General features: G+C 45.6%; 1 protein-coding gene across 1 annotated transcript in view; it reads right to left on the reverse strand.

Annotated features, from left to right (window-relative positions):
• MAP4 (microtubule associated protein 4) overlaps window positions 1–12,619 on the reverse strand; it is a 172,719-nt gene extending 160,100 nt beyond the window's left edge. Inside the window, 1 exon segment of the mRNA XM_055135293.1 lies at window positions 12,291–12,619. The gene's annotated coding sequence lies outside the window, so the exon portion shown is untranslated.
• Between the last annotated feature and the right edge of the window lie 13,335 nt (window positions 12,620–25,954).

Here is a 25,954-nt window from a genome sequence, read left to right on the forward strand (position 1 = left end):
ACAGCGGGTAGGGCGTTTGCCTTGCACGCGACCGACCCGGGTTCTAATCCCAGCATCCCATATGGTCCCCTGAGCACCGCCAGGGGTAATTCCTGAGTGAAGAGCCAGGAGTAACCCCTGTGCATCGCCGGGTGTGACCAAAAAAAAAAAAATAAAAAAAAATAAAGTAAAACAGTAGGGCCAGAGTGATAATTCAGTGGGTAGAGTATTGTCTTGCACTCTCAGCTGACCTAAGTCTGATTCCTGACACTACATGTGGGTTCTCCCCAAGTCCCATCTAGAGTGATCCCTAAGTTGAGGCAGGAATAAGCCCTGAGCACCACCAGTTGTGGCCCAAAAGTTAAAAAAAAAAAAAAGTGAAACAGTAATTCTTTATTTGTATGAAACATCTCTAAGGACTTAACCTGGAGAAGTGACACATACCAATTGTCTCCAGAATACAATATTTTTATTCATAGACACTTACTAAAAAGGAATAGAAATGATGTGGTGTAAGAGATATATTCAGCAGTTAAGGTGCTTGCCTTGCATGCAGCTGAGCTGAGTTCGATCACTGGAACCTTCGAGTGGCCAGTCATGATCCCTAAAATAAGCCCTGAACAACTGCTGAGTGTGCCTCCCATTCCCCCCAAAAAATGATGCTTACAGTTAAGTGGAAAGTTTATAAATAATTTAAGCCACTGTTCTTCAACCTTTTTACACCTGCAGACAGGCACTATACTGCATACCAATTCACAGTTGATAGTTATAACCAAGGTGGTTTTCAACCTTCCAACACCTGCAGGCTGGCAGCAGCCCACAGATCGGTGGTTGAAGACCTCTGGTATAAACCAGGTTCTTTAAAAAAATTCCCTCCCCATCTTATACCTTCCCATTTCCTTTCACTGTTTTAATGCTGCTGCAATGAATGGGTATTGCGTGCATATGTAGCTATGTTGCTCATACACCTTAAACTGTAGTGCTTGCCAGAGGTCACACACTAAGATGAGTTGCTCACAGAGGTCTGCATTCCTTTAACTGCAGGGTCTGCACGGGTGCTCTCTGGGAGTCACATACATAACTGAGGCACATAAATTCTGACTGTGGTGCTCATCAGGGTTTGCTGCAGGGCTCACACTAGTGCTTTGGGACTGACCATACAGCTTGAACATCATTTTTTGATTTTGGGTTTTTTTAAGGCTTCAATTAAAAGCACACACCTGGTGATGTTCAGGAATTACTCCTGGAGCTCAGGGAACCATATGGGATGCTGAGGATTGAACAAGGATCATTGCTTGTTGTACTATCTCTCAGGCCCCTGAACACTGCTTTTTAATTGTGGTGCCACTAGGATTTACATACCCTGGCTGCAGTATGCAATCAGGGATTACACATAGCAGAGGTGCTAGGATCAAAAAGCAGGGCCGCCAAAATTCCATTCAATGTTTGACTGTGTCCATACTGATTGTAAGACAGGAGTTCCACCCATTGTGCTCTTCCTCCATGTCAGTCTTATTTCTTATAGAGAGGAGACCAAAGAGATAAGACTCTTGCCTGGCATGCAGCCAATGCCCAACTCAATCCCTTGCACCACATATGGTCCCCCAAGCCAAAACCAGTAGTGATCCTTGAACACTGAGCCAGGAATAAGCCCTGGGTCATTACTCCATGGTGCTGGTGGGGGTCCTGGGATCAATCCCAGTGTGCCAAATAGTACCTTAAGACCACCTGAGCTACACATGGCAGTGCTAAAGAAGTCCTGAGGTGTCAAGGATTAAACTGGGGGGTGGGCGGGAAGGGGTTCTCTGCTGCCTGAACTATCTCCTGGCCCATACAAAGTTCTTACTTTAACAACAAAAATTAATGTCATTTTCTTTTACAAGTGACTTTCTAAATTTTCCACATTAAGCTTATGTTCTCAGGTAGTGACAGCCACTCTAGAGAACAGGAAGAAGGCCAAGATGCAATAACCCCCCCCCCAAAGAAAAGCAGCTTATGAGAATACAGAAAGAAGCTGAAACGAACCTTAAAAAATCACAAATTTGGGCTGGAGTGATAGCACAGCAGGTAGGGCATTTGCCTTGCACAAGGCCGACCCAGGTTCGATTCCCAGCATCCCATATGGTCCCCTGAGCACTGCCAGGAGTAACTCCTGAGTGCAGAGCCAGGAGTAACCCCTGTGCATCTCCAGGTGTGACCCCAAAAAGCAAAAAAAAAAAAAAATCACAAAGCTCAGAGGTCCTCAAGACCCACAGACTCCTAGTCTGAACCCAATAAACTTGACTGTTCATTCTCAAAATACATTTTTCTTTTATTTTTATTTCCCAATCCTTCCCTTTGTTGCTGTTCTTGTTGTTGTTCTTGATATGCTGCACATACATGGTCATAGAGTCCACACACACATACATAAGGGGCTGCACACTTTTAACCTGCCGTACTCATACACAGTTTACTTGCAGGGCTCTGGGAATTTGCACTTTTCAGTTGTGGACTAATACTTGGCTGGAGTGTGCTGGAGAGCACATGCTTTGTGTGGCACCAGAGAGCCGAAATAGCAGAGCTTCTGGAACTGCACTCAGGCACATGGGATAGTGCCAAGGATTGAAGTTGAAACCTCAAGGGCATCATGCTTGCATAGCAAATGTTTTTGTCACTGAACTATCCTTGAGCCCCAAAATATATTTTCTTACAGAGCGATAAATTTTAAAAACTGTATTCATACTGAAAGAGAAATCAGTACAATAGTTCTGCAACTATAACATTTTCAATACTTTTGTAAACTCTCAATTTTTAAAAACATTTTTTTAGGGGCCGGAGCGATAGCACAGCGGGTAGGGCGTTTGCCTTGCACGCGGCCGACCCGGGTTTGATCCCCGGCATCCCATATGGTCCCCCAAGCACTGCCAGGAGTAATTCCTGAGTGCAAAACCAGGAGTAACCCCTGAGCATTGCTGGGTGTGACCCAAAAAGCAAAAAAAAAAAAAAAACATTTTTTTAATATGACAAAAATTCTTCTTCTAGGAAGATAGAGAAGACCTAGTTTTTCCATTCCTCCTAAAATTAAGACTACTAAGACCCCAAAATATTAGAAACAGTGGTTTCCAACCATTTTATACATTTGGACCAGTTAAAATAAAAACATTTTACTGACCAAGGCAGAAAAACAATAATAATTTATATATTATTATATCAAAATATTTTAACAGAACCTCGATGTGAGCCAGATAAACCTATTAAGCAAATATTAACAAACCATCTGGAAAGTGGCAGATGAGCACTGATACAAGGAGTGTTGGTTAAAAACCACTAGAGTAAGAAACAAATGTAAGATTCTAAAAGAAGAGAGGAAGGGATCCAGTGATGACTCAGTGGCAAAAAGTCTTGCAAGTATGCAACCACAAATTCAATCCCTGGTGCCACCCCACATGGATCCTACAGTTCTGCCGTAGGATTCCTGCAATGACAATAGAAAGTGTGTTGTCTCGGCCAGAGCAGTAGTACAATGATAAGGCATTTATTTGCCAACACCTAGGTTGGATCCCTGGCATCCCATATGGTCCCCTGAGCATAAACCAGGAATGACTCTTGAGTGCAGAGACTGAAGTAAGCCCTGAACATCACCAGGTGTGCCCCTTCCCACCAAAAAAGTGTGCAATCTTGGGCACATGGCAAAGAAGTGTATGAGCACCATGGTCAGGTATACAATCCCTTGCATGCAAAGCTACAAGCTTCACAACTGATAATTAAAAGCCCTGGAAAGCTGAGTATGCAAGCACCACAATCAAGTTTCGTAAGTATCACAAACAAAATGTCACTGTCACTGTCATCCCGTTGCTCATCAATTTGCTCGAGCGGGCACCAGTAACATCTCCACTGTGAGACTGTTGTTACTGTTTTTGGCATATCGAATACGCCATGGGTAGCTTGCCAGGCTTTGCCGTGCTTCACTCCAGCCCCAAAGAAAATGTATTTAAGCAATACATCACAACAGCTAAAAAGGGGAATGGGAAGGGAAACTTTTAAATAAAAAAAGAATGAGTGTGACACCAACACCCCCTCCCCCCAAAAAAAGTCAGAGCAATAATTACGTGGGTAGGGCACTCACCTTATTATAAGAGGCCTACCCAGACTTAATCCCCACTATCCCATGGTTCCCAGAGCCCACCAGGAGTGATCTCTGAGTGCAGAGCCAGGAGTAAGCCCTGAGCATGGTTGGGCATGGCCCCAAAACAAACAAACAAAAAATGGGGACTGGGGAAAGGGAAGGGAGAGGAAGGGAAGAAGGGAGGGAGGGAGACAGACAGAGATCAGTTAGGGAGCTCAGAATTTAGGAAATAGTGAAGAGAAGAGATCCTGGCTGTTCTTTTTGCCTTCTGTATCACAGAATTGATTTGGCTTGGGGCTACGTCCAGCAGGGCTCACAGATCACACAGTGCCCCATACCTGCTGGATTATCTCTCCCAGATTTAGAGCATAGGATTGAAACTGTCAGTGGTGAAAACCAGAAACTCTCAAAAGCACAGACAAGAAAATCTCTAACATGAACAAGAGCAATAGCACAGTGGGTTTGCATGCAGCAACCCCAGGTTTGATTCCCAGCATCTCATATGATCTCCATAGCACCGCCAGGAGTGATCCCTGAGCACAGAGCCAGAAGAAAGCCCTGAGCACTGCTGGGTATGGCCCAAAAAACAAAACATTGTTTTTTTTTCTGTTAGCCAAAGACAAGTAATGGCAAAACCTAGGAAAAAAGAATTTTAACTACTTTACTCCAGTCAAACACCAAGAAAATACAGTGGCCTAAAAAAACCACCCATTAGCAAAGACCAAGGAGACCTAGACTTCTCAGAGTGGAATGAGGTATCCAATACACTCTCTAGGGTAGATCAGAGATCAAGGACTTTCTTTCCTGCCTCTAGGTACAAGGTAACTGCGCTAGAGGGCAGACAGCTTGCAGAACAGGATTTCCACTATACTGTATCAATATAAATGTCATTTATTAAAAAACACACAACTTGGGGCTGGAGTGATAGCACAGCGGGTAGGGCATTTGCCTTGCATGCGGCCGACCCGGGTTCGAATCCCAGCATCCCCTATGGTCCCCTGAGCACCGCCAGGGGTAATTCCTGAGTGCATGAGCAAGGAATGACCCCTGTGCATTGCCGGGTGTGACCCAAAAGAAAAAAAAAACAACATAACTTATGGCCCCAAACTTGCAAACCGCAAAACTGTTTTCCCAAGGGACTGCACCATTTATATAAATTGTTTCATTGTCAATGTTCTGCCACAGTACTGTTTTGCAAATAGACACATTGCAAAGTATACAATTAGTGGGAAATAATTAAAGGGTTAAATGGAACCGCTCCATTGTTTGCTTTCAATGTTAGGTGAACCGAGGCTCATAGTACAGTGGACAGTGTGCCTGGCCCTCCCTCCAGTCCCCCAAGCCCACCAGTAATGATCCCTGAGAGTAGAACTAGGAGTAAGCTCTGAACACTGCCAAATGTGGCCCAAACACCCCACCAGAACAGTAATTTCTTGAAGTCAGATACTCAAAGGAGGACAGACAATAATAAAAAGAACAGCTCAAAAATAGAACAGGTCAGGGGCTGGAGCGATAGTACAATGGGTAGGGCATTTGCCTTGCACGAAGCTGACTCGGGTTCAATTCACAGCATCCCATATGGTCCCCCGAGCACCGCCAGGAGTTATTCCTGAGTGCATGAGCCATGAGTAACCCCTGTGCATGGCAGGATGTGACTCAAAAAGCCAAAAAAAAAAAAAAAAAAAGAAGAAGAACAGGTCAGATCCTGCCCTTTGACAGCAAATATTCTGCTATCTCTGTGATAAAGTGCATCAGAGGGAAGAAAATGAGTGACAGGGCTGGAACAAAATACGTGACTAGGGTGCTTGCCTTGCACATGGCCAAACTGGCCCAGGACCCAAGTTCAGTATCCCATATGGTACCCCAAGCCCAGCAGGAGTAATTTCTGAGTGCAGAGCCAGGAGTAAGACCTGAGCATTACTGGGTATGTATGGCCCAAACACAAAACAAAACAAACAAAAAAAAAAGTAAAAGAAAAAGAAAATGAATGATCTTGAGATTATCCAAGAAAAAAATTTAAATACAAAATTAAAATCCAATACAGCCAATCACAATGCATCAAGTAATTAAGGTTCTCCTAGGTACATGAAAGAATTGTTTTGTGAATGAGAACAAAACATTTTCCTAAAGACATAACACACAAATAAATACATAATCTCACTGGAAATGAGAATAGGGCATTCATTCCAGCTATAGTCACCACTTCCTGCTTGGCCAAGGGCAAATGACCTCACATTTCCACATGAGCTGAAAAACAGTAATTTAAAATACCATACTACAGGTATATAATTTAAATTCATTCACAACTGCAGAATGCTTTAGAATTTTATGCAGCAAAACTACATTTTCCCACTTTACACATATTCTAAATTTGAACAAATAAATCTATTATAGAGTGAGGTGCTTACTGTCAGAGAAAGAATGTACAAACAGGGGCCAGAGAAATAGCACAATAGGTAAGGCGCTTGTCTGGGTTCAATACCTGATACCACATATGATCCCCAAGTCCCACCAGGAATGATCCAAGAGCAGAGTAAGGAATAAGCCCTGAGCACAGCCACATATGGCCCCAAAACAAAAAACAATAATAAAAATAAGCAAAGAATGAGATGCTAGAATGAACTATGGTGCCAGATTAGTCAGTGAAACCAAAACATAAAATTCATCTTTATATTTATATACAGATATCTGTATAAACATGCAAATATAGACATGTTTGCATACCTGGACCAACACATGTGTATATATATATGTGTATATAGATATATATGTATATATATATATATGTACTTTCTAACTCCATCTCTCGAGAGGGGGAAAAAAAAGCACTGATGCCTCCCTCAAGAGCAATGAATATATTCAGTTCATTTAGAGGTCATACCTAGATTACTATTTTTCTTTCTTTCTCTTCAATCTTATTTTTAAAAAGTTGTTCACAATAATTTATTACATTTAATATTCCAACACCAATCTCACCACCATAACACCTTCCCATCACCATTATTTCGAATATTACCACCACTACCCAAGGTACTAAATAATTTATTTTGTATGGCTTATTGTGAATAATGCGTTAAAAATTACCCAAAAAAGTTTCCTTAGAGGAAAATGTGTGAAGATTGTTGTATCTTACCCTACAGCCATAAGCCCTGTATGAGATTATTAACATGTGCTAACAGGAAATAAGCACTGTCTTTGCACATGGTCACATAAACCACAACCCTGGTTTGAACCCCCAGCACCATATATGATCACCATGGGTCACTCCTCAGCACAGAGCCAGGAATAGCTTCTGAGCACCTCCAGGTGTGGCAAAATGCCGTCCCCACCAAAAAATTAAAAGATTTCAAAATGTCAAATCGAGAGAGCTGAATGGGCTTAGTACCTGCACGAATGCAGCAGGAGTCCATAATTTGCTCCCTAGTACTGCACAGGATTAAGCACTGCAGGGGACTGATTCCATAGCACAGAGAGGAAGCACTCAAGCACTACAGGATGTGGCCCAAAACCAAACCAAACCAACAAAAAAGTCACTTTAGAGAAAGCAGGCAGACACTAATCAGTTATCAAAGTTAACATCAGGGATATGTTACTATCAGGTATCCAGTGATAGAATCTGACCAGGTCATCCCATCTAAATGGTTTCCTTTCCTAAAATACATAATCTGATAAGATTTATGAATAGGGGCCAGAGAGCTGGTTAGCAGGTAGAGCACTTGCCTTGCACAGGAGTGACCTAGGTCAATCTCCAGAATTTCACCTGGTCCCTTAGCACTGCCAGGAGTGATTAGAGCTTACTCCTGTCTTTCAGCATAGCCAGTAGAGCCCAAAAACAAAATTAGAAAAAAAAAATTATAAAGAATTTCATACATAGTTCATAAAGCTAATCATGAGGAAACATAAAATCCAAATTCAGGAACATTCTACAAAAACTACTCTTCAAAGCTGTCTTCGAGAGAAAGTCAAGACAGACCAAAGTAAATAGAAGAAACTAAGGCAACTTAACATCTAAATGCAACTCAGTAGGCTTTAAAGCTAGTATATTGAAGATAAAGCATTTACCTTACACACAACTGACCAGACTCACAGTCGCCTGAGCTATGGGCTATCTCTATGGACCTTTAAAACTTTTCCATAAATCTAAAATTATTTCAATGGCCAGAAAGATAGTACATGGGTTCAGGCCCTGGCCTTGTATCCTGCTGACCCAGGTTCCAATCCCTAGCACTTCGTATGGTTCCCTCAATCACAGCCAGGGGTCACTCTGGAGCAAAGAGCCAGGAACAGACTTCTGAGCACCAAAAGGTGTGGTCCCAAAACAAAAATGTTTATTGTTGTTGCTGTTTTGGGGCCACACCCAGAGATACATAGGGATTACTACTGGCTCTGTACTCAGGAATCACTCCTGGCAGCGCTCAGGGAACCATATGGGATTCCAGGGATTGAACCCAGGTTGGCTGCCTGCAAGGCAAGCATCCTACCTGCTGTACTATCTCTCCAGCAAAACAAAAATATTAAATAAAATTATTTCAATTTTCTAATTTTTATTAGAGAATCACTGATGTACAGTTACAAACTTATGAACTTCTGTGTTTGCATTTCACTCATACAGTGATCATTTACCCATACCTCCACTAGTGTCCATTCACCTCCACCAATGATCCCAGTAACCCTTTCACCACCCCCACCCCATCCCCCACCACCCCACCCTGCCTCTGCGGCAAGGCATTCCCTTTTGTTCTCTCTCCTTTTGGGTGTTGTAGTTTGCAACAGAGGTATTGAGTGGCCTTCATGTTTGGTCTATAGTCTACTTTCAGTTTGCATCTTCCAACCCAATATCCTCTACTTGGTGTTCCCTTCTCTATCTGAGCTGCCTTTTCCCCCAGCATGTGAGGTCAGTTTCCAAGCTGTGGGGCAGACCTCCTCGTCCTTATCTCTATACTCTTGGGTGCTAGTCTCCCACTGTTATTTTATATTCCACAGATGAGTAAGATCTTTCTATGTCTGTCTCTTTCTTTCTGACTCATTTCACTTAACATGATACTTTCCATGTTGATCCACTTATATGCAAATTTCATGATTTCATCTTTTCTAAAAGCTGCATAGTATTCCATTGTGTAGACGTACCAGTTTCTTTAACCAGTTTTTTTTTAACTTAAGAGAGAGAGATGTAGGTCAGTGGTAGAGCACATGCTTTGCTTTGCTTATAAGAGGCCTTAGGTTCAATCCCCAGCATTATACATGTGTATATACAAATAACAGGGGCAAGATAAAAGGTAAAATTGCTTGTCCTGCAAGCAACCAGCACTAGCACTGCATATGGCCCCCTACATACTACTCTAAACACCACTGGTATGACCCAACAAGCCCCTGTACCCTAACAAAGTTAAATCACCTAGACCTAAGAAAGTACAAATGTTTTCACTGTCAAGAAACAATGGAAAATATCTTTTTAATATGTAATATAATTGTAAATCTGGGATTTTTAACTGGCAAAATATATGCTGGTATGACAAATATATAAAGAAATACTTTACAGCACCAAAAATACTAAAGAGAAAGAGAGAAATCTCAGTACAAAGATATAGCTCAGTGAGAGAACACTTGCCTTGCATTTGAGGCCCTTGGGTTCAATTCCCTGAACCTCTCCCACGAACACACACAAAAAAAATGTGTTAAAAAAGCTCCCTAAAGAAACACAATAGGGGTGTGTAACTTGATTAAAACATCCCTTAAGAACATTCTGTGTCCCTGGTTACAAATCTAGAATCCACCGCCTTATTTACTGATTAAGTTTTGCAGAAACAAAAGAGGTGCCCTGAGAAGATAATTAATTACAAGTGTGTCCATGTCACCTAATACTTTCAAAGTAAATAAAGTGGAATCAGGTTTGTCAGTCTCTGGTAAGTTTACTTAATATCAATAAACTTTAAGGGCTTGAATCACCCTGTAGAGACCAAAAATTCTTAGTTCTGAAACAACTGTTTTATTATAGTGCTCAGACACTGTCATGTAAATGTCACTTTTGTCACAAAATTATCTGTGTGATCTTTGGTTTGTCAGCCTCAATGTCCTCTACTGAAATACTTATTAACTATAACCTAAAAAATGGCCAATACTCAAAAAGTTGTCTTGTGTTTAAGCCAAAACTGAAGAGTACAACTGAGGCAAAAAATATTTTATTTGAAAGGAAAGCATAGTTCAGTGATAAGAATGTATATTTTACAATTTATAAGGTTCGGGTTCCATTCCTGCACCCAAAAAAAAAAGTAGGGCTAGAGAGATAGTAGAGCCTGTATATCACTTGCCTTGCATGCAGCTGACCTGGGTTCTGTCCCTAGTACCCCATATAAACCCTGAGCTTCGTCATGAATAATCCCTGAACTGTACAGAGTATGAAGTAAGCTCTGAGCACCGCAGGCTAAGTATGGCCCAACCCCCCTCTCCCAAAAAATGATACAAAAAAAGAATTCCCTGGGAAAGAGCAGAGGCAGTTGAGAGAGAGCTCGATGGGTTGGAGCACATGATTTGCATACAGGAGGCCTAGGTGCCACATGGTCCCTCAGCAATCTAGGAAGGGACCACTCCAGCACCTACAGTGGGTGCAGCCTCTGAGCTCCAGCTTGGTGTGGCACAAAACTCCAAATAAGTAAAAGACAAGACACACTCCGGAGACAACCCACTCTACAGAGTTGAGAAGCACCGAGCAAAAAGTTGCAAGTGCAGGACCCGCTGCTCAGTACGGTCTCCTGCTTAGCAACTCGAATGTTGTCCACCAAACACCCGGCCTGTAATAGCTAGAGCATGACAACTGTTCACTCCAAATCCATGTGCTCTGCTTGGACTCGGGGATGATTTATAAAAATAGCCGCTGCTCTTATGAATCTCTGAGCTCATGATGAGGCAGTGTTACCCTATAGGCCTAGAGCAGCTGTAGTCCCTCACCACACCCCTCTCTGCCTCCCCAGGGGGGCTGACAGCACCACCCCCCAATCTCTGCAGCGCGGAGTCTCCGTCTTCCTGGGCTGAGTGAGCACATTACAAATATCCCCTGATGCAATGCCACAACCATCCCTGGGAAAGAGCAGAGGCAGTTGCCAAAAGCGCAGCAGCAGGGAAATGGGCGGGGCGCGCGCATACACACGCACACGCACACATTCACACTCACACTCTCACACACACTCTCTCTTCCCTCCCCCACCCCCACCCCTCTCTCTCTCTGCACGAACACTGCAATGCTATGCAGCCTGGAAGGGAGAGTGGAGAGGCCCCGGGGAGCAATACTGTAACTGGACCAGAGGAGGAAAAGGAGAAAAGGGGGTTTCCAGGAGAAAGCAGGGTAACACGAACCTTCCCAAGAAGCACGAGCACGTTCCACCCCGGGTCGGGGTCCTAACATACAGACTCAGTGTAATCACGACCTCCTCCCCACAGTCGCAGATGCAGCTCACTTACACGCTGCCGGACGCACGCAGAAGCCCCAACTGCCCCGCGGGTAACTCCGAAAAGAGCTCAGGCACCGCGGCGGCGGGCTGACTAGTGGCCGCTGCTACAGCTCAACCTCCCGCTCCCAACAGCCCCTCGGGAACCGCCCTGCCCCGCCCCCCCGCCCCAGCCCCAGCCGGCCCGCGACCCCAGGCGCTCCCGCAAGTCTGACACACGCTCCAGCTCCGGGGTCAGCGCCGACGACGCACGCCGGGGCGGGGTCTCCGGACCACCCCCTCAGCTCTCTCAGAACCCGAGCGGACGTCCCTCTGAGAGGCTGACCTCAGACCCACCTCGATGGGCCACACCCCCCTCACCCCCACCACTCATCACCCCCCAAAATAAAACATGCCCCCACGGAAAGACCTTTAGAGCTCTCCCGTCTCCCCGAGCCCCACCCAGGAGCGCGGGCTCAGCCGACCCTCCCTCCCGGGGCTCAGCCCCATCCCGAGCCCACCGCCCCAGGCCCGCCAAAGCCCGACCTCTGAGCCCGCCCCGCCCCGCGGGCCTGCAGATCCCGCCGGGAAGACTCGAAAGATCACGCCCGCAGGCCCCCCAGCCTGCCGCCCCCGCGTCCCGCCGGCCGGCGGCCACCGCCCTTCCACGCCTCTCAGGCGGGGCCCTGCGGAGTCCCGGGCGGCCCGGGACGGGGCGCCGGCAGCCCCCCGTTAAAGTGGGGAGGCGGCCCCTGGGGTCGTGCCCGGCCCGCATGTGCACCTACCCGCCGCCGCTGCGCCGGAGCCGGAGCCGGAGTGAGCCGGGTGAGGGCCGGGAGGAGCCGGGAGGAGCCGGGAGCTAGAGCGAGCCCGAGGGGCGGGGCGCAGGGAGGCGGCCGCTTCCTCGTCGCCTTCTTGTGGGCCGGCGCGAAGGAGGAGCGCCGCCACCGCCTATCCCACGGGCGGCGCTGCTCTGGCCAATAGTCGTGGTGAGGGGGCGGGCGGAGCGCCGCAGCGCGCCAATAAGCGCCGGCCCCGCCGCCTCGACCTTGCTGTGGAAGGAGCGCGAGGGGAGGACCGTTGGGGGCGAGGTACGCATGGGGGGCTTCAGGCTCCCGCCGCCCAATGGCTAGTATCTAGGCGTCCGGCTGCCAAACCGGCTCTCTCCGCCCGGCTTGTTGATCGTCGCCCCCTCTTAGAAGTTGGGTTTCTGGAGAGGCGAAGATGCGCGTGTCCGGGCACAAGCTGCCCGGCCACGGGTGTCCCGGGCCTGCCGGGGTGGGGAGGAAGGTGGGCTCGGGCTCTGTGACGTCATCTGGGTGGGGCCCGGGTCCTAGGGCGCCGGCAGCTGGTCTCCGGAAAGAACTAGCGGGATTAGTAGACCCGGCTGGGAACGCCTCCCCTAGGCTGCATTTCAACCTCAGGCAACCGATGTGACTGTTACAAACTGAGATGTGCAGTAACGTGTACAATACACACCGAAAACCCGAGACTTATTGCATATGTGTTACATTGATACTCAACTGATTCGTTTTGGATACATTCGGTTAAAAGATCTGGCTGGGGGGGAATTCACATTTCATTTTTTCAAATATGATCACTAGAAGACAAAATTCCTCTTTGGTTTGTGTGTATTTCTGCTGGATGGCGCTGAAAAGTTAGATAACACCGGTTAACTGCTGTGTTCAGGCACCCTTTGTAAAGCATGTGACACCCAGCAAATCTATTCATTATTACAATCCCCTAAGGTTGGTATTTAAGTTCGCATTGCCCTTCTCCAGATGAGGAAACAAACAGGCAAATCTACATTATGTCAGCAAACCAGTAATTGACAGAGTGGGGTTTAACTCAAAGCAACTAGACGCAGATCTCCAGAGCTTGCTGGAACCAAAGAGAACGCTGGGCCTTCTTCAAAGCCGTAGTTAGAGATCCAGCTCTGCTACTTTCTATCTGTGAAACCTCGGGGGACTTAAATTTCAGTTGCCTTATAAAACCGAACTAATATAGTCATCACCGCTCAGTCATTATTAAGGTGGCCTAGGGGTAGAACACCCAGGAAGTTGAATTTGCTTTCTGGGCCCCTACTAATTATAATTATGTGAGTGAGTTTAAGATCTTGCTGTGCCTCAGTTTCCTCAATTGTAAGTAGATAATAATCATTACATATAACTCACTAAGTCTCTTGAATTTTTCCACTTGAGACTCTTTTTCCCTCAGTTTTTTGTTTTTTGAGGCCATACGTGAATGTGCTTTGGGGCAACTCCCAGCTCTGTGCTCAGGGGTCACTCCCAGTGATACATAGGGGTCCATGCTAGGAAATGAACCTAGTTCTCCCACATGCATAGTCTATATATACTTAGCTCTTTGGACTACTCTCTGGCCTGCACCCAAGAAATTTTTACCCAATCCCAGATATATAAAATAAGTATACAAAACAAGCAAGTTCTGATGATTATTTCAAATATTTTACAATCGCCAGTTACATGACCCCATATGGAGAATACCAACCCACAGTTGAAGTGAGGACGAGAGCAAAGGTAATAATGCACAAAAAAATACTTAGATTGGGTCCTTGGACTTAGCAAGCACTCAAAGAGTTTAGTATTCATTTCATAGTAACTATAAAAACACCTAAAGAGCTGAGGAGATGGCTCAAAGGACTGGAGCACATTCTTTGTATAGAAGGTGGGGGTCCCAGGTTTGTAGCCCCTTGAACACCTCCAGGAGCTGTAGAGCCCCCCAACACTGCACACTGAAAGTAACATCCAAGCATCAAAGTTGTGGTAGCACTGTAGCACTGTCATCCCATTGTTCACCAATTTGCTCAAGTGGGCACCAGTAACGTCTCCATTGTGAAACTTGCTACTGTTTTTGGCATATTGAATAACCACAGGTAGTTTTCCAAGCTCTGCCATGCAGGCGGGATACTCTTGGTAGCTTGCCGGGCTCTCCGAGAAGGGCGGAGGAATCAAACCTGGGTCGGCCGCGTGCAAGGCAATCGCCCTACCCGCTGTGCTATCGCTCCAGTCTATCAAAGTTGTGGTTAAAAAGAAAAAGTTAAGAGCTTATACAAGTATGAAGGAATCAGGAGCTTAAAAGCAAGTGGGAAATATATAGCTCTATAGATATGGAACCCTGCAGATGACGTTAATCCAACTGCAGAAAACTGAAAAGACTGGGACTAGAAAGACAGTACAAGGGCTCTGGCACTTGCATTGCATGCAGAAGACCCAGTTTTGATCCTTGACATCACATGGTTCCCTGAGTACTACTGTGAGCAACCTCTAGCACAGAGCTAGGAGCAGCCCCCACCAGCATTGCCCCTTAGCATAGAGCCACAAGAAACCCCCAGTGCTACCAGGTTGGCCCCCAAAATGCAAACAAAAAAATTTAACAGAATTAATAAATCTAGGTCCACACACCAATTACTAATCCAGATGTCTTGGGTCCAAACCCACAGTTTTTTGCCCCTCCCCCCATAGCCAAACTCCATGGTAGAGAAACTACCATTAAACTACCTTTACAGGGGACAGAGCCATAGCACAAGCAGAATAGGGGTTTTGCCTTGCACATATATGACCCAGATTCAATCCCTGGTAATTGGGTAACATGGTCCCCTGAGCCCCACTAGGAATGATCACAGTGCAGAGCCAGGAATAAGCCCTGAGCATCATCAGGTGTGGCCCAGAAAACAAAAACTTACCTTTACAATACAAATTTGTCTGTATTTCTTCTGCCTTCCTGAAATCTGGACAAAATTTCTAGGGGTGAAGAGGCCATCTGAAGACAGATCAGGAAAAAGAAAATAGGTCAGGGGTCAGGAGCATATACTCTGAGCTCACAGGAACCTGGGTTCAATCACCTTGTAGCCCTAGCAGCCCTGTCCTTGCTAGGGACCTGCACAGTCAGCCTGGTTTAGTATTGCTGGGAGTGGCCCCTGGAATTGCCTTGGGCTGCAGGTGAGAAGGAAGATAGACAGGTCCTTAACTACACCACAGCCTGACAATAATCTTCATCTGCCCACCCCTAGACTTCCTGTAAAGGGAGAAAAACAAGCCCCTAGCTGTTAAAGCCATGCTTAGTCCTAAATCGCTGTTGGTGCAAATTACCATTAGTTTCTTTTCTTGCAGTGAAATGCAATACCAATTTATACAGTGAGTAAAAGTCCTGGACTACAAATTGAGAAACCCAGTTATAGTCCAAGTTCTGCCAGGAATAAACTGTGAGGCCTTGAGCAAGCCATTTCTCACCTCCTGGCCCCCGGTTCCTCATCTCTATCAGGGGAAGTAAAAAGAGACGGTCTTTTCACCTCTCCATTTCTGGGTTCTCACTCACTGTGTATATGCTATGTGCTATGAAATGGGGCTGGGGGTGGGTTTCCCCTTGAGATAAATCTATAATTGACCCTGGAATAGCTTAGGGATTTTGGCCCCTGATCAGTTGAAAACTGAGTATAATTTATAATCAGCCCTCCTTATCCCTGTGTTCTGCATCTTTTTGTGTGTGTGTTTTATGTTTGTTTGTTTGTTTGTTTGTTTTCAACAAACAAACTAAGGTCACGCTCTCACACTCATGCAAAAGGCAAGCACTCTACCACTGGGCCATAGCTACAGCCTGGGGCTGCATCTGTGTATTCTACCAACCCACAATCAAAGGTTGTTTGAATACATCAGTGTGGAATCCTGTGATGAAAAATTCCATGAATAAGTGGACCAGTTCAAACCCATATTGTTCAAAGTTCAACTGTCCGGTTTTTAGTTATTTATTTATTTTTTTGTTAAAAAAAAATAAGTGTTTCCTCGTTCCTGAGACTTCAAGACCAATAAAGACCTGTGCCTTTTATGATGAAACACATACCTTTGAGATAGTCCCTGAACACAAGTTTCCCTGGTTAGCTGGATATCCTTGTTCTCTCTTTCATTTAGTTTCATTTATCCACCCCTAGAAAAACACAAAGAGGATTCTAACTCTAAAAATAATGAAGCCCTGGGGCCGAGTGATAGTGCAACAGGAAGGGAGTTTGCCTTGCACCTGACTGACCTAGGTTTGATTCCCAGCATCTCATATAGTCCCTTGGAGCCCACCCTGAATGGTAATTCCTGAATGCAGAGCCAGGAGTAACCAGAGTGTACCAGATGTGGCCCCAAAGCCAAGTAAATTTAAAAAATAACAATGAAGCCCAATGCCCCCCTCCCGCCCCCATAACTACTAAACTTGATATGTAATTTCTCCTTTTGGAATATGAAATCCATCATTTGTGAAATGAGAAGGTTGTAGACCCTCCAAGGCCCGTTAAACCCAGGCATTCTGCGACTAAATTACATCTTGTGAATCTCATCTCCCATGGGCAAGTGCTTCCCAGCTGCTCAAGACATTGCTCTCTGGTCTTGCAGGCTAAGCTTTTTATACTCTGAGATAGGTGGGCAAGTATTATCACCCCTATTTGTTTTTGTTGCTATTTTGGGTCCACCTCTGGTTGTGTTTAGGGATTACTCTTGGCTCTGTACTCAGAGATCACTCCTGGCAAGGCTCCGGCACCATATGGAGTACTGGGGTTTGAACTGTGTGCTGTGTGCCAGGCAAGTGCCTTACTGCTGAACTATCTCTCTAGCCCCTGTCATTCCTATTATGAAGTTGAGGAAACAGACTCAGAGATGTGAAGAAAGCTGCCCACAGTCACAGACAGAGCAAGTGACAGACCAGGAACTGGGAACTGCATCCTTTGACTCCTTGATCAGTGCTCTCTTTGCAACACTTTGATTTGTTTTGTTTTGTTTTCTCTTTCCCTTTTCTCACCAGGATCCATTTCCTAGATAGAGGTTGTCTGGGCTCTCAGCTATGAACCTAAGACTGCTCACAGTAAATGCTCTCAGTTTCAGGCCTTGGCAGCAGACGCTGACACCCGACTTTCCCTCACTTCTTCTATCATCTATGATGAATCCCACAGTCCCAACAAAAACTAGTGGTTTCTTTCCAACTCTAACTTCAAGCATCGGGTTCCGTCCTGAGGCAGAATCTGATCCCTTATAGGCAAGTATATTTGGACAAGTTCTTTTTGTTTTGGTTTGGTTTTGATTATGGTTTGGGGGCAACACCTAGAAGTACTCAGGACTCATTACATAGTATTGCTGGTCCTATGCTTAGGGATCACTCCTAGAGGAGTTCAGAGACCCTACATGGTGTCAGAGATTGCAGCTAGGTCATCTGCATGCAAGTTAAGTACCTTAGCCACTGTACTACCTCTCTGACCCAACAAACATTTTGTTTGTTTAGGTTGTTTTTTGGTTTTCTTTAGGAGCCATTCCTGGTGGTGCTCAGGGCTTACTCCTGGACTTTTGCTCAGGGATCACTCCTGGTAGGTCTCAGGTGACCCATGGTGCCAGGGATCCAACTCCAGTTCGTTATGTGCAAGGTAAGTGCCCTGCCAGCTACACTATCTTTCCAGCCCCCTCAGCAAACTTTTTGTTGGTACCTTTGTAGTAGCTCAGGGACTATTCATGCTTGGTGCTCAGTGGTTGCACCCAGCGATTCTAGGGGAACTTGTACTGAAGATCAAACCCAGCTTTACAGGTTCCAGAGCATAGCACAACAGGTAGGGCACTTGCCTTGCACATGACTGACCATGATTCCATACCCAACACCCCATATATTCCCCCAAGCCCTGCCAGCAGTGATCCCTGAGTGCAGAGCCAGAAGTAAGCCCTGATCACCACCAAAGTGGTAGTAAAATAATAAAATAAACCCTGCTTTGCTCCAACTTTGCTTTTGCTTCTCTTCACTTTATTGCATCCAACTTCTTATTCATTTTCTAAACTCTCTAAAGAGATGAGAGGTGGTCAGAAAAAGGTGTAGGGCCAGAGTGATAGTACAGCAGGGATAGTACCCTTACACACGGCCAACCCGGATTCGATCCCTAGCATCCCATATGGTCTTCTGAGCACTGCCAGGAGTAATTCCTGAGTGCAGAGCCAGGAATAACCCCTGAGCATCGCCGGATGTGCCCCAAGAAGCCTAAATAAATAAATAAATAAATAAAAGAAAAGAAAAGGTGTATGTTAAAGACTCTTTGAGTCTTCCAATTCAAAGACCTAGCAGATATTTTTGATAAGGAAATCGATTTGTCATAAGTTTTAAAAGTAGGGTGCTGAAGGGACTGGAGCGATAGCACAGCGGGGAGGGCGTTTGCCTTGCATGCGGCTGACCTGGGTTCTATTCCCAGCATCCCATATGTTCCCCTGAGCACTACCAGGGGTGGTTCCTGAGTGCAGAGCCAGGAGTGACCCCTGTGCATCGCTGGGTGTGATCCAAAAAGCAAAAAATAAATAAATAAATAAATAAAAGTAGGGTGCTGAAAGGAGTAGGGCAATTTCCATAGTTGCACCATTTTCTGGGCATGTGGGTCAAATGTTTTCAGAGAAGACAAAGATTTTTTTAAATTTGTTGGTTTGTTTTTGTCTTGGGACAATATCCAGCAGTGCTCTGAAGCTACTTCTGACTTGGTACTCTGAGATCGCTCCCAGCATTGCTCAGGGGACCACTGATGCTGGAAATCAAGCCTGCCTGGGCCTCCTATACTATGTAAAACATGTGCCTGTTGAATTATCTCTCTGGCCCTGAAGCTAAAAATTTATTTGTAACATCTTGTTAGTTGGATGTCAGTAGCAAATAAAACAGTTTTAAAAATACTGTGTCAGGGACAGGAGCCACAGTACAGGGTAGAATGTTTATCTTGCATATGGCCAACCAGGATTCAATCTCCAGCATCCCACATGGTCCCCGGAGCAATGCCAGGAGTAATTCCTGAGTACAGAGATAGGAGTAAACCCTGAGCACTGCTGGGTGTAGCCCAAAAGAAAAAAAATACTGTGTCAGCAAGGCACACCCAAGTTCAATCCTAGCATCCTTATGATCCTCTAGAGCACTGCCAGGAGCGATTCCCGAGTCCTAGGAGTAACTAGGAATAACCTCTGAGCATCACCAGGTGTGGCCCCAATACAAACCCACCCAAAATGGAATTACTACATCAGGGCTGGAGAGATAGCACCAACACACCAACGGCTAAGTGGGTTAAGTACATGCTTTGATACAGGATGCCCAGGTTTGATCCCCAAACCACATCATCCCTGAGCAACCTTGAGAGTGACTGCAGTCACCAAGAGGTGGCCTGGAACACTTCCAGACGTGTACCCAAAACCAAAATAAGTAAATACTGCAGAGTAGTGCCAAGGATGTTGCTTAATAGTGCCTTATGTATGTGAAACCCTGGATTTTATCCTGTCACTACAAAAATATTAAGTATTGGACTAGAGAGATAATACAAGGATAATACTGGAATAGAGAGAAAATATACACATGCCTGCATGAAGCCAACCTTGGTTGATCTTTGGCACCACGTGGTCCCCTGGATATAGCTCTGGAGGCCCCTCAACTATCACCAGGGTGGCCAAGGTAATCAGGACCCCAATACCCCTGTGTCCTTAGCACCAGTTAGGATCCCTCCCTCCCCCAAATACTGTGGAGGCCCTCACTCTGAAGATAAGACAACAGCATGCCCCGCAGCAGGAGAGAGGGAGGGAGGACCTAGACCTCAGGCCTCAGTAACCTGGACCTCAGTGACTGATAATGAGCTTTGAGAAAATCAACCAGAAAATCAATTCTGAGAAAATCAACCAGCCTCTGATGAGAGCTCTTGGCACTTATTACCTTAGATTAGACTCGACATTTGGCAGGTTGGGACAAACCAACATATTTAGGAAAGAGTTGCATGTAGCCATGGGGTTGATGGGGCTTGAGTCCACACTGACTCAAGGGTCATTACAGAGGAGCATGCTCTAAACTTTTTATGGTTTTCTTTTGGGGCCACACCCTGTGGCACTCAAGGCTTACCCCTGTCTCTGCACTCAAGGATCACTCCTGGTGTGCTCAGGGGACCATATGGGGTGTTGAGAATTAAACCTAGGTCTTCCATGTGCAAGGCAGTACCACCCACTATACTTTCTCTCTAGCCCTGCATTTTCTAAGCTTTTTGGAAATAAATTCAAACTTATTGAAGAATTGTGAGAATAAAAATAGTACAAAGAGGCACCAGGGAGATATCTCAAGGGCTGGAGCACTTGGATGTGGACCCAGATTTGAGCCCCAATACCACATGATCCCAGAGCACCCCAGGAGTGAGCATAAGCACTAAACCAGGAGTCACTCCTGAGTACTACCAGGTGTAGTCAAAAAAATTAAAAATAAAATAAAAATAGTAAATAGTGCTGGGGATTGCATTTATGCCTCAGGCTGCAAGGCCCTGGCTCTACCACAGAAATATTGCTCCAGACTCCTCTGCCCCACATGCAGAGTAAGGTCTCCAGCAGCTCTGCCCGTGGACTCCCCCATGCCACAGTGAAATGAGAGCAGATAAGGGTGACCTGGGACAGTCACTCCTCCTGAGGAGCTGAGATCTTCAGAAAAGCAAAGTGTCCTAGAGGAGTAAACAAAGTCTTCACCCAAGAGACCCAGTTTTACATTGTGTCTCTTCCTTCTGATCTGTGTCATACAATAGTTCACTTGTCTCTTGACCAATGTCTAACATATTATGGGATCATTCTCTTCTTTTTTTTTTTCCTTTTTGGGTCACATCGGTGATGCACAGGGGTTACAGGGGTTACTCCTGGCTTTGCACTCAGGAATTACTCCTGGCGGTACTCAGGGGATCGATGGGATGCTGGGAATTGAACCCGGGTCGGCCGCATGCAAGGCAAACGCCCTACCTGCTGTGCTGTTGCTCCAACACCACTTCCTTTAATTCTTACCTTAGAAGTTTATTAAGAACAATGCTGATTGCTGATGTCTTGCTTGGACCATAGAGTTCAAAATGAGGGCTGCATGTTATATAGAAATAATTTATAGAGGGCTGGAGAGAGAAAGTACAGTGAGTAAAGCAATTGCCTTGAACATAGCAGACCCAGGTTCAATCCCTGACACCCTATATGGATCCCCAGTCTCTGCCAGGAGAGATCCCAGAGTGCAGAGTACAGAGCCAGAAGTTAGTTCCAAACACTGCCAGATGTTGCCCAAAACCAAACAAAAACTGGGTACGGCCTAAAACAAACAAAAGAAACTGGAAAGGGGACTGGAGAGATAGCATAGCAGGTAGGATGCTTGCTTTGCATGCAGCCATATCCTGGGTTCGATCCTCAATACCCCATATGTCTCCTAAGCCCCACCAGGAGTAATTCCTGAGCACAGAGCCAGGAGTAAATGCTGAGCACCACTGGGTGTGACCAAAGAAAAATAGTCATGAGGAGAGGTCTAGAGGGACCAGAGAGATTGTATATAAGGTATCTTTAAGGCATTTGCCTCACATATAACTCACTCAGGTTTAATCCTCAGTACTGTATATGGTCCCCTCAGTAACCCCAGGACTGATCTCTGAGCAAAGAGCTATGCAAAATCCCTGAGAAATGTCAGGTGTGGGCCCCCCAAAATTAATTAAATAAATAAAAATAGGACTACAGAGATAGTATAGAGGCTAAGGTATATGCCTTGCTGGAGCACAGCCCCATAAGCCTCACAAGAACTTTTGAGGTGGCCCAGATCACCACAGAACCCAGGGAACACTGCATTCTTGGGACCTCACATTAGCCAAATTCCTAGGAGAGACCCTCAGACCTCCTGAGCACCTCCTGAGACCCTGCTAAGGTCTCCCAACAAAAAGAACTACTGTTTGGTTTTTAGGTCACATCTAGTAGTGCACAGGGTTTACTCCTGATTCTGCAATCAGGGATCACTTGTGGTGAGACTTGGCTGACCATATGGGGTGCTAGGGATTGAACCCTGGTCAGTCAAATGCAAGGCAAGTGCCCTACTTGCTGTCCTATCACTCTGACCAAAAAAAAAAAAAAAGACTCTTTTTATACAACAGCTTGGCTGAGTCCCAACAATATGCTGAATAAAGTACAGATAGGGATAGTCATGCACTACCTGCCTTGCAAGAATAAGGCAGGTGAGGCATGGAGTTTGACACCCCCACCCCAGCACCACCACATAAGCCCAAATGTGATCCCAAAGGCTCGGATGTTTGGAATTCCCAGTGACACAGCAAGTGTGGAATCTCTGGCACACTACAACCGAATGTTGTGAACAGTGTACTAGAGTATGTGTCTGTGGGGTTGGAGGTCTGTGTGTCTGTGGGGATAGATACTTGTCTTGCATGCAGTCAACTCAGTTTCAATATCCTGAGCAACTGCCAGGAATGATCTCCGAGCACAGGGCCAGGAGTAAGCCCTGAAAGCAATCAGATGTGGCTCTAAAACCAAAGTAAAAAAATAAATGGATAAATAGTATAATAATATGTCTCTTTCAGTGAGTGCCACAGATGAGGGTCTGAGCACTATGACCACACCTCAACCCCCTGTCAATAAAACAACAGCAGGGAAAGGAAGGGCAGGGAAGGGAAGGAGGAGCCTGCACAAAGAAGGAGGGTGACTACACGCTCTAATTTACATGAAGTCTTAAGACAAAAGAGGAAAAACCATGAGACAAGCAGGGAAGTGGTTGCTGTGAGAGACAGAAGGAAATTTTCTGAATGACAGTGATGTTCTGCATCTAGAAGGGATTATTCATGTGTATACACCTGTTCCAGCACAGCAAATGCACACCTAAGGTTTAGATATTCCATTGCACATCAATTTTACATGGAAACAGGAATATATATATGTATGTATACTACATACATATATATAAAATTCAACTAACAAGTGATATAATTGAAAGTATGTATTTAATATTTGTTCTAATTTGAGAGCCATACCCAGTGGTGCTTGAGGACTACTCCCTGCTTGGTGCATGGGGTTGTTTCCAGAGATGCTCAAATTCAGGCTTCCAGCATGACAAGCATAGATACCGGCTTCTCCCTGCTCTGTAACTGGAAACATTGAGGGATAAGCATTCTGGTACCCAGAATTTATTTTGACATGTCTCAAAAAATAAAATGGATTTATGCGTGGATAGTTGTGAAAGAGATGTGACAAGCAAGTATGCTAAAATGTTAGCACTCGAAACTAGCGAATGGATTGGGTGTTATCTGTAACTCTTTTTCAAGTTTATTCTATATTTGAAATGATTCCTAGTAAAATGCTGGGGAAAGGCTACTGGGTTTAGGTCAAGGCAGACTTTGAACCATGACAGTAGAGAGAACTAGTGCACAGCAGCAGCATATGGAGAGAAATTATTGTTTCTGCTGGAATGGAGGGCAGAAGGGTCAAGGAGAGTCACAAAGTGAGATGTGCTAGGAAATGAGCATGAGAGATAAGATTTTAGATTTTAGGGTCTCATTTCTTTTTGATATATATATTTTTTTGCTTTTTGGGTCACACCCAGTGATGCACAGAAGTTACTCCTGGCGCATGCACTCAGGAATTACTCCTGGCAGTGCTCAGGGGACCATATGGGATGCTGGGAATCGAACCCGGGTGAGTTGTGTGCAAGGCAAATGCTCTACCCTCTGTGCTATTGCTCCAGCCCCTTTTTGGATCTTTTTCAGTTTGAAGAACACTCCCAGCAGAGCTTAGGGGGTAGTGGTGGTACTTGGTGCCTCCTTTCTTTCTTTCTTTCTTTTTTTTTTTTTTTTGCTTTTTGGGTCATACCTGGCGATGCACAGGGGTTACTCCTGGCTCTGCACTCAGGAATTACTCCTGGCTGTGCTCAGGGGACCATATGGGATGCTGGGATTCGAACCCAGGTTGGCCGAGTGCAAGGCAAACGCCCTACCCGCTGTGCTATCGCTCCAGCCCCGGTGCCTCCTTTCTTGCACTGATCAAGTATTCTGGTATCCAGATTATTCTGATATAGCTCAAAAAATAAAACACATAATTCGGGACTGGAGAAATAGCACAGCGAGTAGGGCATTTGCCTTGCATGCGGCCAACCCGGGTTCGATTCCCAGAATCCCATATGGTCCCCTGAGCACTGCCAGGAGTAATTACTGAGTGCAGAGCTAGGAGTAACCCCTGAGCATAGCCAGGTGTGACCCAAAAAGCAATATAAAATAAAATAAAATAAAATGCATAATTAAACTTGGGGCTTCCTGCATGTAAGGATGCACTCCAATTTAAGGAGCTATCTCTCCGCTGAAAGACAACGTTTTAAAAGTGAGGTCTGGAGCCATAGTACAGCAGGCAGTGCGTTTGCTTTGCACGCGGCCGACCTAGGTTCGATTTCCAGCATCCCATATGGTCCCCCGAGACCACCAGGAGTAATTCCTGAATGCAAAACCAGGAGTAACCCCTGTGCATTGCCAGGTGTGACCCAAAAAGAAAAAAAAATAAATTTAAAAAATAAAAGTGAGGCCTAGAAAGATAGTACAGAGGGTAAGGTGCTTGCCTTGCATGTGGTTAACCCCTTATCAGTCCTTCGTGCAGTATGTGGTCCTTGAAGCACTCTCTGACACTGCCAGTATGTCACAAACCTCCCCCTGGAAAAATTTGTTTTAAGTATTTCAAAAGTGACAAGGGAAGGGGCCAGAGCAATAGTATAGCAGGTAGGGCATATGCGGCAACCTACATGGCCAACCTGGGTTCAATCCTCTGTATCCCACGGTCCTCTGAGTCCCACCAGGAATGATTTCTAAGCGCAAGTGCCCTGAGCACTGCCAGGGGCCCAAAACTTTAGAAAAAAAAAAAAGGGACAGAGTTCCAAGGGGAGGAATGGGCATCCTTGAAAACTCATTAGCAAAATTAGGGCAGCCTGTCACTGTCACTGTTACTGTCACTGTCATCCCGTTGCTCATCGATTGTTCGAGCAGGCACTAGTAATGTCTCCCATTGTGAGACTTATTGTTACTGTTTTTGGCATATCGAATACGCCATGGGTAGCTTGCCAGGCTCCCCGTGGAAAGTTCGTGCAAAGTTTGTGGGAAGCTGCAAGAAGTGAGCAGAGTGGGGAGGCAGAGGGCCAGAGAGGAAGATGGCTAGTTGAATTGTGCCCAGGCTGGGTTGGCCTGGAAAGACAGACAAGAGTGTCCGGCTTACAGCCAGGGATATATGTACACATACACCATGTATGCATAGACTTCGTCGCCAGACAGCTCTCTAGAGGAAGGCCAGGGAGGAAGAGAGAGTGGAAGAAAAGCTGGCTGGTGGCCAACATTTTCAATTACTTTTATTAGCTAGTTGACAATGAGGGCAATTTTTGTGACAGAAAGAAAATGGTCAGAGCCAAGAAGGCTTTGAGTCATGAAGATAATTGTTCATCCAATTCCCAGCTCTCTGGGAGCTTTTATCTCCCTTAAAGACTTCCTGTTGTCTTTTGAAGCTCTAGATTATCCCTGAAGCCCACTGCCCTCCCCTTCAGTTACTGACCAGAAGACACAGCTCATTCTCAGGCTCTGGAGAAGCCCCCGGGACTGGGAAACCTGGTCTCCAGTTTGCACTTCCTCCTTCCCTCTCGGCCTTCCACATTC

Source organism: Sorex araneus, chromosome 4 (genome assembly GCF_027595985.1).
Source record: "Sorex araneus isolate mSorAra2 chromosome 4, mSorAra2.pri, whole genome shotgun sequence".
NCBI lineage: Eukaryota > Metazoa > Chordata > Mammalia > Eulipotyphla > Soricidae > Sorex > Sorex araneus.